This window comes from Miniopterus schreibersii (assembly GCF_964146895.1).
Source record: "Miniopterus schreibersii genome assembly, chromosome: X".
NCBI classification, from domain to species: domain Eukaryota; kingdom Metazoa; phylum Chordata; class Mammalia; order Chiroptera; family Miniopteridae; genus Miniopterus; species Miniopterus schreibersii.
The window spans coordinates 22,499,272-22,514,857 of NC_138104.1; positions in this window are offsets into that span (position 1 = coordinate 22,499,272).

The window sequence follows — 15,586 nt, forward strand, 5'->3', positions numbered from 1 at the left end:
TTTTCAATGTACAGGTCTTTTATATCATTTATCAGATTTACCTCTAAACATTTTATATATTTTGTGCAACTATAAATATATCCTTTGAATTTTCAGTTACCAATTGATTTACTTTATTTCTGTATATTGATTTTCTATCTGGCAACACTGCTAAACTCACTTAGTTCTGGTAATTTTCTTGCAGATGTTATCAAAATTTCTAAGTAGATACTAATGTTATCTGTGAATAAAGACACTTTTATTTCTCTTCATTTCCAATCTGAATGACTTTAATACATTTTTCTTGCCTGATTGCACTATCCAGAAGTACCAGTACAATGTTCAATAGAAGTGGTGAAAGCAGACATCCTTGCTTTGTTCCTGATCTTATGGGGAAAATATTCAGTTTTTCATGATTGCATATGATGTCTTGGATAGGTTTTTTAGATTCACTTTACCAGATTGAGGAAGTTCACTTCTATTCCTAATTTTACTGATTTTTTTTTTTTAACCAGGAATATATGTTGGATTTTGTCAAGTGTTTTTTCTTTATCTGTTGAGATAATCATATGGTTTGTATCCTTTAGTTTGTTAATATGATGAATTACATTTATTTTTAAATGTTAAACCAACCCTATATTCCTGGAATAAGTCCTACTTGGCAATGATGTTTATGGTTATAATATATTGTTGGATTTGATTTGCAAACTTCTTAAAGGCATTTATACATTTATATTGATGAGGAATAGTGGTTAATAGCATTCTTTTTTTGCACCATCTTTTTCTGGTTTTGGTATAAGGGTACTGTTTGCCTCACAGATTGAGCTGGGAAATACCCCTTCTTTAATTTTCTTGAAAAAATTTTGTAGTGGATTTGGTATTATTTTTCCTTAAGTATTTGGCATCTGGGACTGAAGCTATATTAATAAGAAGGCTTTTAACTACAAATTCAATTTCTTTAATACATTTAGGGCTTTTCGGGTTATTTCTTCTTGAAGGAGCTTTGATAGTTTGTCTTTCAAGTAGTTTGTACATTTTATCTACATTTTCAAATTTATTGGCACCAAAGTTATTCATAATATTCCCTATTGCTCTTTTAATGTTAGTCAAATCTGTAGTGCTGTGCCTTTTCTTATTTTTAATATTGGAAATTTGTATCCTTTTCTTTCTAAGAAGTCTGACTAGAGGTTTATTAATTTCTTTGATCTCATAGAACCAGATTTTGGTTTCTTTGTTTTTCTCTGTTGCTTTTCTGGGTCTTATGTTATTCGTTTATAATTTAATCTCCATTATTTATTTTCTTCTAATTACTTTTCTTTTCTTTTACTACTTTTTTAAAAGTGGAAAAGGAGATCATTGATTTGAGATCTTTCTAACCTACTTCTAGCTACATACCACAAATTCTGATATATTGTGTTTTTATTTTCACCCTGTTCAAAATATTTTCTAATTTTCCTTTTGATCTCTTCTTTGACTCATGGGTTATTTAGAAGTGTGTTTTTCAGTTTTTAAACATATGAGAAATTTTCTTAAGATGTTTTCATTAATTTTAAATTTAATTCCATTGTGGTCAATAATATACATTGTGTCACTTGAATCCTTTAAAATTTATTGAGACTTGTGTTATGTTCAAGAATGTGATCTATCTTAATAAATGTTCCATCTGCACTTGAGAAGACTGTGCCATCTGCTGTTGTTGGGTAAACTGTCCTATATATGTCAATCAAGTCAAATTCATTGACAGCATACTTCAAATCTACTGTATCCTTGCTGATTTTTTGTCTACTTGTTCTATTAATTATTGAGAAGTTATTGAAATATCCAATTAGTTGTGGATTTGTCTGTATCTCCTTATAATTATATCATTTTTTGCTTTGTGTGTTTTTTAGGGCCATAAACATTTAAGGTTGCCATGTCCTCTTGAAGAATTGAGGTAATTATAAAATGACTTTCTCTATCACTGATTTGTTTCCTTTGAAATTCATGTTATCTAATATTAATATATTTATGTAAGCTTTTCTTTGTCTAGTTAACATTTGTCTTATTTCATCCTTTTACTTTTAAGGTATTTGTGTCTTTATATTTAAAATGTGTATGTGGGATGCAGTGTATAATTGTATCTTGCTGTTTAAAAATCCAATCTGACCATCTCTGTCTTTTAATTAGACAGATTAGACAATTTTCTTCTAATGTGATTATTGATATGTCTGGCTTTAAGTGTATCATCTTGCTATTTGTTTTCTACTTGTGTCATCTGTTCTTTGTTCCCCTTCTCCTCTTCTTTTGGATTAATTGTATATTTTTTATGATCATATTTTATCCCCTTTTTTTGGCTTATTAGCTATAGCTTTTGTTTTGTTATTTTAGAGATTGATTAAGGGTTCATACAAAACATTTTAAGTGATTACAATCTGCCCTCAAGTGAATTTACACATCTTCACATATAGTATAAGAACCTAACAACAGTATAATTCCATTTTCTTCCCAGCCTTTATTCTATTATTGTCATAGATTTTTCCTTTACATAATTATAAACCTCACAATTCACTGTTGTTACATTTGCTTAAAGACTCAATTATTCTTTAAAGGGATTTAAATAATATAGCAAAATATATATTTACCCAGGTAGGCATTATTTCCAGTATCTTTTATTTCTTTCCATAGATCCATATTTGCATCTGGTATCATTTTTCTTCTTCAAATACATCGTTTAGCATTTCTTATAGTGTGGGATTGCTGGTGATGAATTTTTTCAAGCCTTTGTATGTCTTAAAATATATTTATATCACTTTCCTTTTTAAAAAAATATTTTATGTGTGTATAGAACACTAGGTTGAAAGTTCTTTCCTTTCAGTGCTTTAAAGATATTGCTTCATTTTCTTCTCACTTGTACCATTTCCAATGAGAAATCTGCTGTCATTCTTATTTTTATTTCTCAGTACACAACTTGCCTTTATTCTCTGGCTGCTTATAAGGTTTTCTCTTTATCACCAGTTTTGATAAATTTGATTAGGATGTGGTTTGGTATAGTTTTCTTCATGTTTATTGTGTTTGGGGTTCTTGAGCTTCTTGAATCTGTGTGTTTAAAGTTTCATCAAATTTGGAAAATTTTCAACCATGGTTTCCTCAAATCTTTTTTCTGTTATTTTTTTGGTTTCCTTCATTAACTCCAATTGGTCATTTGTTTGGCTGCCTGAAGTTGTCTCACAGCTTACTGATGTGCTTTTCATTATATTGATTCTTTATCCCCTATGTATTTTATTTTATATAGTTTTTATTTTTGTATTTTTTAGTTTACCAATTTTCCTCCTACACTGTCTAATGAGCAATAAATACCATTTAGTGTATTTTTAATCTATATTTTTAACTGATCTGCAGTTGCTAGCTTCTTGTGCCAGGCCTGGATGTACATGGGAGAGGTCAGGCAGGGAAGTGAAGCCAACTACCACCAGTATCGGACCTGGGGCAAGTCAGCAAAAGGCATAAGCCACCCTGAGACCCGCTGACACCTGCTGGCTGCACATAACACTCAGCCACTGAAAGAGCGTTGGAAGGTACCCAATTTGAGTGACGTAGGGTCTCAGGGGGTCAGCAGGGTGGGGAGTGTGGTGTTCACCAGGTTAATGCAGATTGAGATTTGGCACCAGTGCTGAACCTGAAGCCACTCAGCCAAAGTTTTGGGGTTCACTGAGGCCAACTGCCACACACCTGGGATCTACAGAGCTTTGCAATCGGTCAAGATCTAAGGAGATCATCAGGGTGGAGCTAGTGAAGGTCACCAGGCTAATACAGATTCAGATTTGGCTGTGTGGATGGAGGGCTCAGCACAGGGACAATGGTCGTGGTCAGACCAGCCCTCTCCTTAAAGACACACAACTCAGTTTCTCCCTGTGTGTCACTGGCACTCCCCAAGCAGCTGTCACTTCACCAGAGCCTAGGGTGAATGCCTATGAGTGAAAATTTGTGTGTGGTCTCTTTAAGGGGACATCTGGGTTTCCACCAGCCTTCTATCTCACCCAGATGGATGGAATCCCAGCTGACTTTCACAGCCAGATGATATGTGGGCTCCTCTTCTGACACTGGTGTTCAGGGCTGGGAAGTCTTACATGGGGCTGAGACCCCTCACTCCTCAGGTGGAGACCTCTGCAGCTAAAATATCCCTCTAGATTCTCAACTTCCATACGTGGTTGTGGGGCCAGCTCTTTTCACATCTCCACCCCTCCTACCAATCTTTAAGTGACTTCTTTTTTATATTCTTAATTATAAGACTTTTGTTTAGTTAGTCTTCAGATGATTATCCAGGTTGATTGTTCTATAATTTAGTTATAATTTTGATGTGGTCATGGGGGGGGGCGAGTACAGTGTTCAACTACTCTGCCATCTTGACCTATATCAACATTTTGAACGTATATGGACAACAGTTAAAGTAACTGTTTTAATATCTTCACTAATTCTACTATCTGTGTCAGTTCAGAGTTAATTTTCAATTGATTTATTATTCTCTTCATTAATGGCTGAATAATATTACATTTTATAAATATATAATAATGTATTTAGTCAGTCTGATATTAATAGACATTCTCTTCTTTCCAGTCTTTTACTAATACAACTAATGTTGCAGCAGACATCCTCATATTTATGCCTTTGTGCAGGTATATCAATAGGATAAATTTCTGAAGTCAAATTGCTGGGTTAGAGAGTATTGCACTTTTTAAATTTATTTTGCTTATTTAAATTTTTAATTTGATAGTTATTCTGGCCCTCTTAAAAGGCCTGGGCTTGTTCATGCAAGTAATATCTGAAATAGGCAAAATCCCAGTCTGTGTCATTGGGTGCCTGATTTTGGTAGTCATTCAGAGACTACCCATTTGATTTGTTCACTCTGAACTGCTTGATGATATTCCTCTTACCTTTCCTATTTCTCCTGATTTGACACTGCCCCTCAACTTCTACTGCTTTCCTAAGTTTCCCTTGCATAAACACTCATTTTAGATAGATTTTTCCTTTGGACATAATTTCACTATTTTCTCCTTCAAGATCCATGACTAAGGACCTCAGGAACATCTCCCATTTACCATCCTTGTCTTGTGGAACTAACTCTCTGGGCTCTTCTCTTTTCCAGTCTCCACATTAAAGGAAAAGCATCAGACAGTATTTAGAGGTCAACTTTCTTTTTGGTCATAGGTACAAGGCTGCATTCATATTTATCTATCAGCTACTAGGATGAAGCTGTGCTCACGATGTTCACACATGCCCTACCTAACTTAATAGAAATCCGCAATACCAGCTTTAGGCTCAAAATGCTGTTATATACTCAGCCATCCTTTACAGTGGAGTAAAAAGCTGTTTTTCTTGTCTTTTTTGTCTCTTGCATGCCTAGAGACATGATTTAGTGAAGCTTAAGCCTCTTGTAAATTCAGAAACTACCTGGGTTTTTAAACTAATCAGAGAAAATATTTAGTAGCTCAGCTTATCAAAGGGGAGCCAATGTACTGTCAGTGAGTTGAGGTCAAGATAGACTCAGGACTCTTAAGCTGCATGATAGACCAAATCCTGGTAAAATGAATCCATATAGCCACTTAATTCATATCTACCACTATGAACAACCACCACCGATATGTATTTCTGATTGGGATACAGATGACCCTCAAGATCACCTCATAGGTAAGTGTATAGGAAGGGATAGCTGAACACTGCTGCCCATTGCCCACTGTCCAACCTCCCTTGGTTTTGGACTTTGCCTTCCTGGAATCTAAAGACCTAGCCACTTATTCAAAGGAAGAGTCTCAGTGGGTTGGATATAGCAAAGAATGGGGTATATAACATAAAGTGGTTAGCTAGAGCCAGAAACCCATGGCATTGATAATAATCATTATCTTGAAGTGCCCTATATGATGGTGTTTGTGTGTGTGTGGTATTGTCCCCCACACTGATGTTCTCTTCAAGAACCTAGCATTGTTCACTATACTCTATGTCCTTAACTTCAGCATTCTGGAAGCTTATATCTCCTTATGCCCAACACAGCATGGGAGAGTGTAAAAAACAGTGGGTATGGAAGTCATAATTACTGTGAAAATAGGTATTTCTAGCTGGATGAGTGTAATAAATTGTGGGAAAATTTAGGCATACTAAGGGGGAATCAATATCTTGTTAGTAAAAGGTGAAACAGCAAAGGTACTCCTCTAGTTATACTTGGTTGATATTCCCAATCTGACCTCTATATCTACCTGCAAGACAAGTAGATACTAATGTGAAGGGTCTTGAACAGGGCCTCTAAATTCAGGATGATAATTGAACACAATTATCAGAGATATTATAGCTGAATAATTCATAACCAGAAGATTCTATTGGTAAACAAAATAATCATAGCTGGAGTAGATAGAGAGCTGGTACTGACTATGCAATGAATTATATATTTTTTAAGGACATCTACCACTACAAGGATTTTTTTGGAGTTATGAAAATGGAATATGCTAGAAATAGTTTACTGTGAGATGGTATCTCAGATGTATTTGTAGATCTGAAGTGAAAGCAGTCTTCTCCTTGACTTGGAAGCAGCTATCATAAATGATGAGTCACTGAAGATGTTGTGCCAGAAATGGAACCACTACTAAAAACCATGTTCAAGGTCTTGACTTGAATGGACCATAGTAGCCAAACAGAGTGGGGCCATTGTACAAGAGAAGTACTTGTGTGTGAGCCTCTCCAGCTGGGAAAAAGAACCACCCACTCTCATACAGAAGGCAATTCCAACATTCTTTGAATCTCAGGGCTGTCACTGCATGGGCCTGGATCTCATCCAAGTGCTGCTATGAGTAGGCATCCATCTGCAGCCTACTCTAGTTGTAGAGTGTAGTAGTGTGGGGCTTAGAGTCTAAGAGATCTGAATCTAATACTTAGCTTTTCAAACTTAGGCCAGTCACTTAATCTCTGCAAGCATTAGTTTCCTCATCTCTAAAGTGGGGATGATAATAGTACTAACATCAAAGGATTTTATTAGGATTTAAATAAAATAATTTAGATGAGAGTTTATCTCAGTTCTTGGCACACAGATTTAGCATTAGTTATTATTTTCTTTGGGGCTGGATAACCCAGGTCTTTTGGAGGATCTACCAGTGCGGGGCTTCTTCCATCTTCCTTCCCTATTTCAGTTTTTCCCTGAGGTAATGTTGGATCTGTTCTTCCAGAAAATGGGAATTTGGAGCACTGAATTTACGTTGGTGTATGGTGTCACTGGAATGTGCATTGACCACAGGGATAGGGCTGGGTTGAACTGCATCCTGCAGAGAGTGGAACACATGTGGGCAATCCAAGAGGCAGTATTCTATGGAGAAATTAAAACCAAAGCAGACAAACAGTCAAATCTAGATATCAGTCCGAATAAGCTGGATAGTGTAGTAGAATCTTTGATCCATGAAACAGGGAAAGTGGAAAAATTACTTAAAAGCCAGAAAAGGCTTGGTTAGAGCTTAACTCTACCATATACAAATTGATTGGCCTTGATCATCTTAATTAAACCTGGTTTATGTTCTGGCTCAGCCCCTTCCTAAATTGGTGGTCTTGGATGAATTACTTATCTTTCTGTTCTACAGTTTTCTCATCTGAGAAAACAGAGATAAAAAGAATACGCAAGTCATATAGTGCTTGTGAGAATTAAATGTGGTGATCTTTATAAAGTGCTTAGTGTATATAGTACATGGCATACAGTAAGTTCTCAATGAATATTAGTTGTTGCTGTTAAACAGAGGGAAGAGAAGCATGAGAGAATTCCATGAGATGTGAAGCATACACATAAACAAGTTGTATAGGGTGCCTTTGATGACAGCATGAGCAAAAGGAGCTAGAAAGGGTATTGATTCAGCTTATATAGACAGAATATACTCCCAGCTGTCCTGGCTGCCTGATATATAGGAATGACAGATGGAAACAATTCAAAATGTGGCCCACTATATGCACAATGAAGATGCTGAACTGCTAAAAAAAAGATGAACTACTTCATCTTGGAAGACTGAGCTTCTGGGTTTGTCTCAGTTGCTCTAGTCTTTTGTAATCTATGAGTATCAGTCATGGGTGTTGGATAGCCTTGAAGTAATGCCTCTATGTTTCTAGGTTAGCATTAATGGCCAGTGGTCCTTATACCTTCACAAAGTTGCTAGAACATGAGCAGAAATATTTCCTTCTTGGAGAAGCAGGCACAAAAAAGGACTGTAATATAGTCAATGTCCCCTTAAGTAAGACAGGCATTCATAGTTGTTCTTGATGACATTGGTTTAATTGGTATAGGGCTACCTAGGCCTAGGATGCCAGGATAAAGTTAGAGATGAAAATTTGCTCCAGCTGCTAGAAGACTAGGGCCATTATGACAACCACATATACTTTTTTTTCTTTTGAGAAAGTTAGCCTAGAGTTCAATAAGTTTGGTAAAATTGGGTAGAAGGTAGCAGTGATATGCCACACATTTCAGATATCAATAGACTACCTTGATTGACCTGGGGGTCACAATCTGGTGTGGCTGGAACTTTGTCAGGCATCATGTAGACAACTTGGGTTGGCAGACCTTGATTTAAGAAAGTCACCTCTGGAATTTTCAAGGTCTTCCCAGAGGCAGTACTGCTTCAAATGGCTCAGTACTACCTTGACTTGGGGTTCTTATGAGATCAGTTCATGGAAATATATTAGTATATCTTCCAGCTAGATAACAAACTTCTGTCAACAAGGTTGTATGAAATCTGAGGTTAGCAAACAATGGCTCATGGGTCAAAATAAGCCACTCTTTGTTTGGCCTACAAGCTAAGAATGGTTTTTATAGAAAAATATTTGCAATTTGTTTAATGGTAGGGAATGCCAGCTTTGGAACCCAATTAAGTAAAATATTATTTTAAAAAATCAATTTTCTCATTAGTAGACCTGTATTATCAAAAATTATACTCAATCATTATTGAATTTCAAATTTTGTCAACAGAAATTTATGGAAATTCTTTTTCTTTCTTATTGTATAAGTACCTACATAATATCCTTGAATTTGCTCTTGGTTCATAAAGCCTAAAGTATTCACTATCTTACTCTTCAGAGAAGAAAAAGTTTGCTACCCTATGTAAGATAATAAGAGTAATAATAAATAATGCTAGCTAATATTAATAGAGTGATTATTATATGTTCAGGTATCATTCAAAGAAATTAAATGAATTATCACTTTTATTCCTCACAGTAGTCCTATTTGTCATTATTCTGATTATGTTCATTTTACACTTATTAAAACCAGGAGGCAAGAGCATACAATGGAGTAAACATAGTCTCTTCAATAAATGATGTTGGGAAAATTGGACAGGTATGTACAAAAAAAAAAAAAAGAAAGAAAGAAACTAGACCACCAACCTACACTATACACAGTAATAAACTCAAGATGGATAAAAGACTTAAAAGTAAGACTCAAAACCATAAAATTCCTAGAAGAAAACATAGGCAGCAAAATCTCAGACATCTCTCATAGCAATATGTTTGTCGATACACCTCCTAGGGCAAGGCAAACAAAGGAAAAAACAAACAAATGGGACTGCATCAAAATAAAAAGCTTCTTCACAGCAAAAGAAACCATCAACAAAATGAAAATTGATCCCATTGTATGGGAGAACATTTTTGCCAATGATACACTTGATAAGGGGATAATTTCCAAGATATATAAAGAACTTCTACAACTTAACCAAAGGAAGACAAATAATACAAATAATCCAGTTTATTTTTATTTATTTATTTATTTTTAAATATATCTTTATTGATTTCAGAGAGAGGAAAGGAGAGAGAGAGAAAAAGAAACATCAATGATGAGAGAGACATTGATCGGCTGCAGCCCGCAACCCGGGCATGTGCCCTGACCAGGAATCGAACCCCGATCACCTGGATCCTAGGTCGACGCTCAACCGCTGAGCCACGGCCGGCAGGGCGACAAATAATCCGGTTTAAAAATGGGAAAAGGACCTAAATAGACACTTCTCCAAAGAGGACATGCAGATGGCCAAGAGATATATGAAAAATTGCTCAAAGTCGATAATCATCAGAGAGCTGCAAATTAAAATGACACTAAGGTATCACCTCATACCTTCCAGAATGGCTACCATCCACAAATCAACAAACGACAAGTGCTGATAAGGATGTGGAGAAAAGGGAACCCTGGTACACTGCCTGTGGGACGGCAGACTGGTGCAGCCACTATGGAAAACAGTATGGAGGTTCCTCAAAAACTTAAAAATGGAACTGCCATTTGACCCAGTAATCCCACTTCTAGGAATATATCCTAAGAATCTTGAAACACCAATCAGAAAGATTATAGGTACCTCTATATTCATAACAGTGCTATTTACAGTAGCTATGATCTGGAAACAGCCCAAGTGTTCATCAGTAGATGAGTGGATAAAAAAGATGTGGTACATTTACACAGTGGAATACTAGGTAACTGTAAGAAAGAAGAATCTCTTACCCTTTGAGGCAGCATGGGAGGACCTGAAGACTATTATGCTAAGCCAAATAAGACAGAGAAAAATAAGTAGCGCATGGTCTCACTTATACGTGGAATCTCATGAATAAAATAAACTGACAAAATTGATCCTGAGACATGTAAGCATGCAACAGACTGAGGAATCTCAGGGGCAGGTGGGAAAAGATTAACTAAAGAATTTATATGCATATATGCATAACCCATGGACACAGACAATAGTGCAGTGAAGGCCTGGAGAGGGGGCGGTACTAGGGAGAAGGGGGTCAATGTGGGGGAAGGTTGCACCTGTAATACTTTCAACAATAAAGATATATTTTTGAAAAACAACAAAAATACAAAGCACAGAAAATTTATGTAATTTGCCCAAGGGTACAGAGCTAGGAAGTGGTGGATCCAGGATTTGAATTCACAGTCTACCTCAGAAATCCACAATGTCAACCACTGAGTTATATACACAGTGGATTGGGTATCTCTCAGGTCCAAAAGCTGAACAGCACATTCAGACTGGTCAAGGCATATATGGAAAGTCTGATTTCTTTGGAACCACTACACTTGGATTTAAAAGAAAAAATGAGGTAGAGTCAGGGATTGGAGGGGGATAGTAACCTAGAAGGGCCACAAGGGGATTTGTTCTGGGAGTCCAAAGGGGTTTGGCATAATAGGCAACACCTGGGGTAATTGGAGGAGCTTCCCAAAGCCACAGGCACCGGTGGCCATGCACAGTTCCTGTCACAGGTTTCCCCCATTAGCTGTTAATCTGTTTGGTAAAACAGGTTTTAAAGGGTCTTCACCTTAAAATGTATAAGCCTTCATCTTACTGTTTTAAAAAAGTAAACAAAGATTAAGGACTTGTGGGAATAAACCACAGGATCCCGAAATTCAGCAGAGAGGAGAAAAAATGAAAGGGAAAATGAAAAGCAACCCAAGACAAACTTCTCAACTTTCAGTTTTCCTGAAAGCTGCCCCTGTTGACATACATACAGAGGATTTGGTTTTTAGCAAGAAATACTTTTCTGAAAAGCAAAAGGGAAAAAAAAAACCCTCAATGCTCCAGAGTTAGCAGACTGTGCTGATGAAATAAGGTCTGGCACATGACTCCTAACCTAGGAGAACATCTGGAAATCAGCTTGCCACCCTTTCTTTGCTCAAGTAAATGCCTACCAAGTGGGGAGATCCCAGCCTGGGAGGAGAAGAATGACATTTCTGCCAAGCCAAGTGACAATTGAATCTCTCCTAGTGCTGAGGGAAGGCTGCAATCGAATCTTCCTCACCCCAACACCTGCCATATGGCATGTACTAACTGGAGCGAAAGTACTTTTTGGGAATGTGACACAAAGAGTTTTCCCTAGCCTCTGCTTGTCAGCTCCGGATTCCCCTGGGATGAAAATATAGCACTTATTGTAAAAGCGGCAGTGCCTAATTGTGTAATTTTGGAAGAAATTGCAGAGAAAAAGCAACAGCTAACATCTATCAAGTGTTTACTGTATGCTGGGCACTTTGTATATTGTTTTACTTAATTCTCACAACAACCCTGGGAGATACTATGTTCATTTTGCAGAAGAGGAAGGAGGGAAGGGAGTAAATCTGCCTAAGGTTGTACAACTGACAAGCAGTGGGTGTGGAATCTGAACACTGGCTAGTCTGACCCTAGAGTCCAGGCACATCACTATCATGTCCTTCTCCACTATGTAAACCCAGAAAACTCTTTGCTCCATGCTTTCCAGGAACCTAGTCATACTCTTCATATCTGGTACCTGTACTAACAATGCCCTCTTCTAGGCACAGAAGAAAGAATTAACATTTTTCAGCTTCTTTCCGGACTATCTTAAATGCCTAAAAATATAGCTGGAAAAAGTCCCAGTATCCATACTTTTGGCCACAGGCTAGCCAGGACCACCACAAACAGATGGGCGTTTCTTGCATTCCACAAATGTACCCAGTCAAGTTGGAAGGGGGGCAAGTTGGAACAGAAACAAAGTTCCTGCTCCACTAGTCAGGGTAGTGGGAGGGGGCTCTTCTGTAATTTGTCTCCCTGAAGGGGGTGAATCTTTTTGTCATTTGCACAAAGAGGTACTATGGGCTAGTTTGAAAACAAAAACAACCTGTTTACATGCTTGATATTCATTGCATCAAAATGAAATCCTAGTGGTGGAAAAGCTGCCTTTGTGAATCTCTTAAGCCTGCACTCCAACCTTCCTCCAGATGGCAGCCTCATGATCTTCCCAGCTCTGTCCCTGTAATTTTCTGCACTGAGCAATGTCATCATCTATCTTCAGGCCAGTATCTCTACCAGCACACATGGTGTCGCTGAGTGAATTACAAAAGAAACAGCCACACGGGGAGGACAAAATAGGGGAAAGAAACCCCTTCCTCAGGGCTGATGCAGCCCCAAGCCAGACACATAGCTTGGGAAATGGGAGTGCAGAATGAATTTTAGCTCCTGTTCACCCCCTCCCCAGCCAGGTATCCTTATAGAGGAAACAACCTATTTAATCTTCTACGGTGACCCTACTCTACCTCCCCCAACCCACACATTCTCTTCCTCTCTTGACTTCCAAGAACATTTCATGTATCTGATATTTACAAAATTGATTGCATTGAAGTCAGCCGTGGATTACTTCTTAACTAGAGAATAAGGCTACTATGAGCAAGATTGGTCAGTTATCTATTTTTTATACTCCTCACAGCACCCAGCACTGGCCTGGACATCTAGAAACCAGTCAATAAATACAGAAATGAAATTGTGGTCAGAACGGGAGAGGAGCACACCAAAATGGGAATTGTCTGTGCCCAGAAATGATGCCACATGTATATTCAGAAGCCTCCTGCCTATACTTTATCTATCCCACCCTTCTCCACCCTTATATAACCAGCCTTCTTATATAACCTAAGTCTACCTACTTCATAGAGAGCAAAAAAAAAAAAAATTAAAAAATCCTCAGTTAAAGGAAAATTTCCCCAGGAACCAGAGAGGTTGCAATTTGCCCCACTCTTACTAAGTAGATTTGAGCATCTTTTGTTATGCTCTTTGGAACCCAGGGATGAATGATTGGCAGTTTGCTAATATCCAAAGGTGCCAGAACCTACCAGGGCTCATGTAACTCAACCACTTCTGCATGTGCTCAGTTTAGCAGGAAACACAGGTTGCTATCTATAAAACAGGAGAATACCTCAGGGAAATTAATACTCCTGAGAATCGCAAGTTTCGTATCTTGAAACTACATTCACAGGTGCTGAGGAAATACATATTAATCAACTGAAATGGAAGGCCATTATATTTCAGAATTAGACCGTAGTCAATAGCTAGAAGGATTTTCAAACAATTACTTCTATTAAATACTGAATTAGGTACTTGAGTGCTAGAGAATGGTGGGGTATATAGTCCTGTGGGGTGAGAAAACACCACAGAGTGTTTGGGGGTGTTTAAAGAACTACTGAGGAAAAGAGAAGCCCTAAACTCTTCTACCCCCAATCCATGTTGAGATTATTCCTTCTGTGAGATTTTTTAACTGTGGTAAAATATACATAACATAAAATATAATATCTTAACCATTTTAAGTATACTGTTCAGTAGTGGTAAGTAATTCACATTATTGTGTAAACAATCTCTAGAATTCTTTTCATCTTACAAAACTGAAACTCAGTACCCATTAATCAAGAACTCTTCATTTCCCCTCCCCCCAGCTCCTGGCAACCACTATTCCACTTTGTCTCTATAAATTTGACTATTCTAGGCACCTTATATAAGTGAAACTATAAACTTCCTTGGGATTTTTATACACACATTAGACCATTTCTTACAAAATTTCTAGTTGTAATGTTCAAATTTCAGTCATATAAAGCCTCCTTTTGGCAAAATCCTTAACCCCTAACAGATTCTCCTTGTAAGAAGATTTTCTCCTTCTGCCCCTTAAGTATTAGTTATTTTGGGGCCTCTATCTTGGGTCCTCTGTTCTTCTAATTCATCACAATCCTGAGCAATTTCATCCATTCACATGTATCCTTATGCTAAAGCCTTCTGAATTCATATGCTCTATCCTAAGTCTCCCTTCTGTGTTCTACACCAGTATATTCAACTGCCTACTTGGTACATATACTTTGATGTCTCCTAAGTACCTCAGACTCAACATGCCCCAAACTGAACACATCCCCTCCCCCAATTTGTTCCCTATGTCAGTGAATGGCACTACCATCCATTTGACGGCTCAAGCAAGAAACTTAGAATCATCCTTGTCCTAAGGACCATCCTTGGGACCTCCACCCCTAGCATCCAGTTGATTATCAAGACCTACAGATTCTATCTTCTCAATATTTTATTTATCTTCAGCATCTAAGAATGATGACACAAAGAAGAGCATAATTCACTGTGCATGGAAAGTAGTAAAGGAGGCCTCACAGAGCAGATGCTTCAGCCAAGTAATTAAGAATGAGTAGGAATATGTCAGGCAAGTGGCTGGAACAGATAAAGCAACCCCTGTAAAGGTACATAGAGAAGAAATAGCATTTGGGAAGAACATCAAATAATTCAGTGTTACTGGAGCACAGAATGAAAGTTGGGAAATGTGAAGAGAAAGGTTAGCGTGGGTGACGCATGGAGGGCTTTGTACACTGCGTGCTGGGGTTACATTTTTAAATGGAGCAATAGTAAAAGTTTCACAGAACCATAGTCAGAATTGTGATTCCATATTTCTGGAGGCCATGTGGAATGTGAATTGGAGAGGAACACCATGATACTAACACTCAATAAATAAGGGCATCTTACATCCCTGATTTTTTAACTACTCACATCCTATAGGACTACTTCATGTCCTATCTTATGCTTCACTTCCATACTTGTGCCTCATTTCCTTGGCCCCTACTTCCTTGTCTTATCTCCAATTTAGAACCTTCCACTATATCTTTAAACTTGATGCTTGATATTATCTCTCAGACCCTGGACTTGACTTCTCTAGTAGGACCAACATTTTCACTTCTTGAAATGAAACCCCATCCCAAAATATATTCAAACACAGAAGAGACTGTGGCTGGCCTGCTTTGGGTGCCCATCAAATGGTTGACAACTATAGACACCAAATCTAAAGGGTCAGACTGAAGGGGTTATACAGAGCAAGTGTT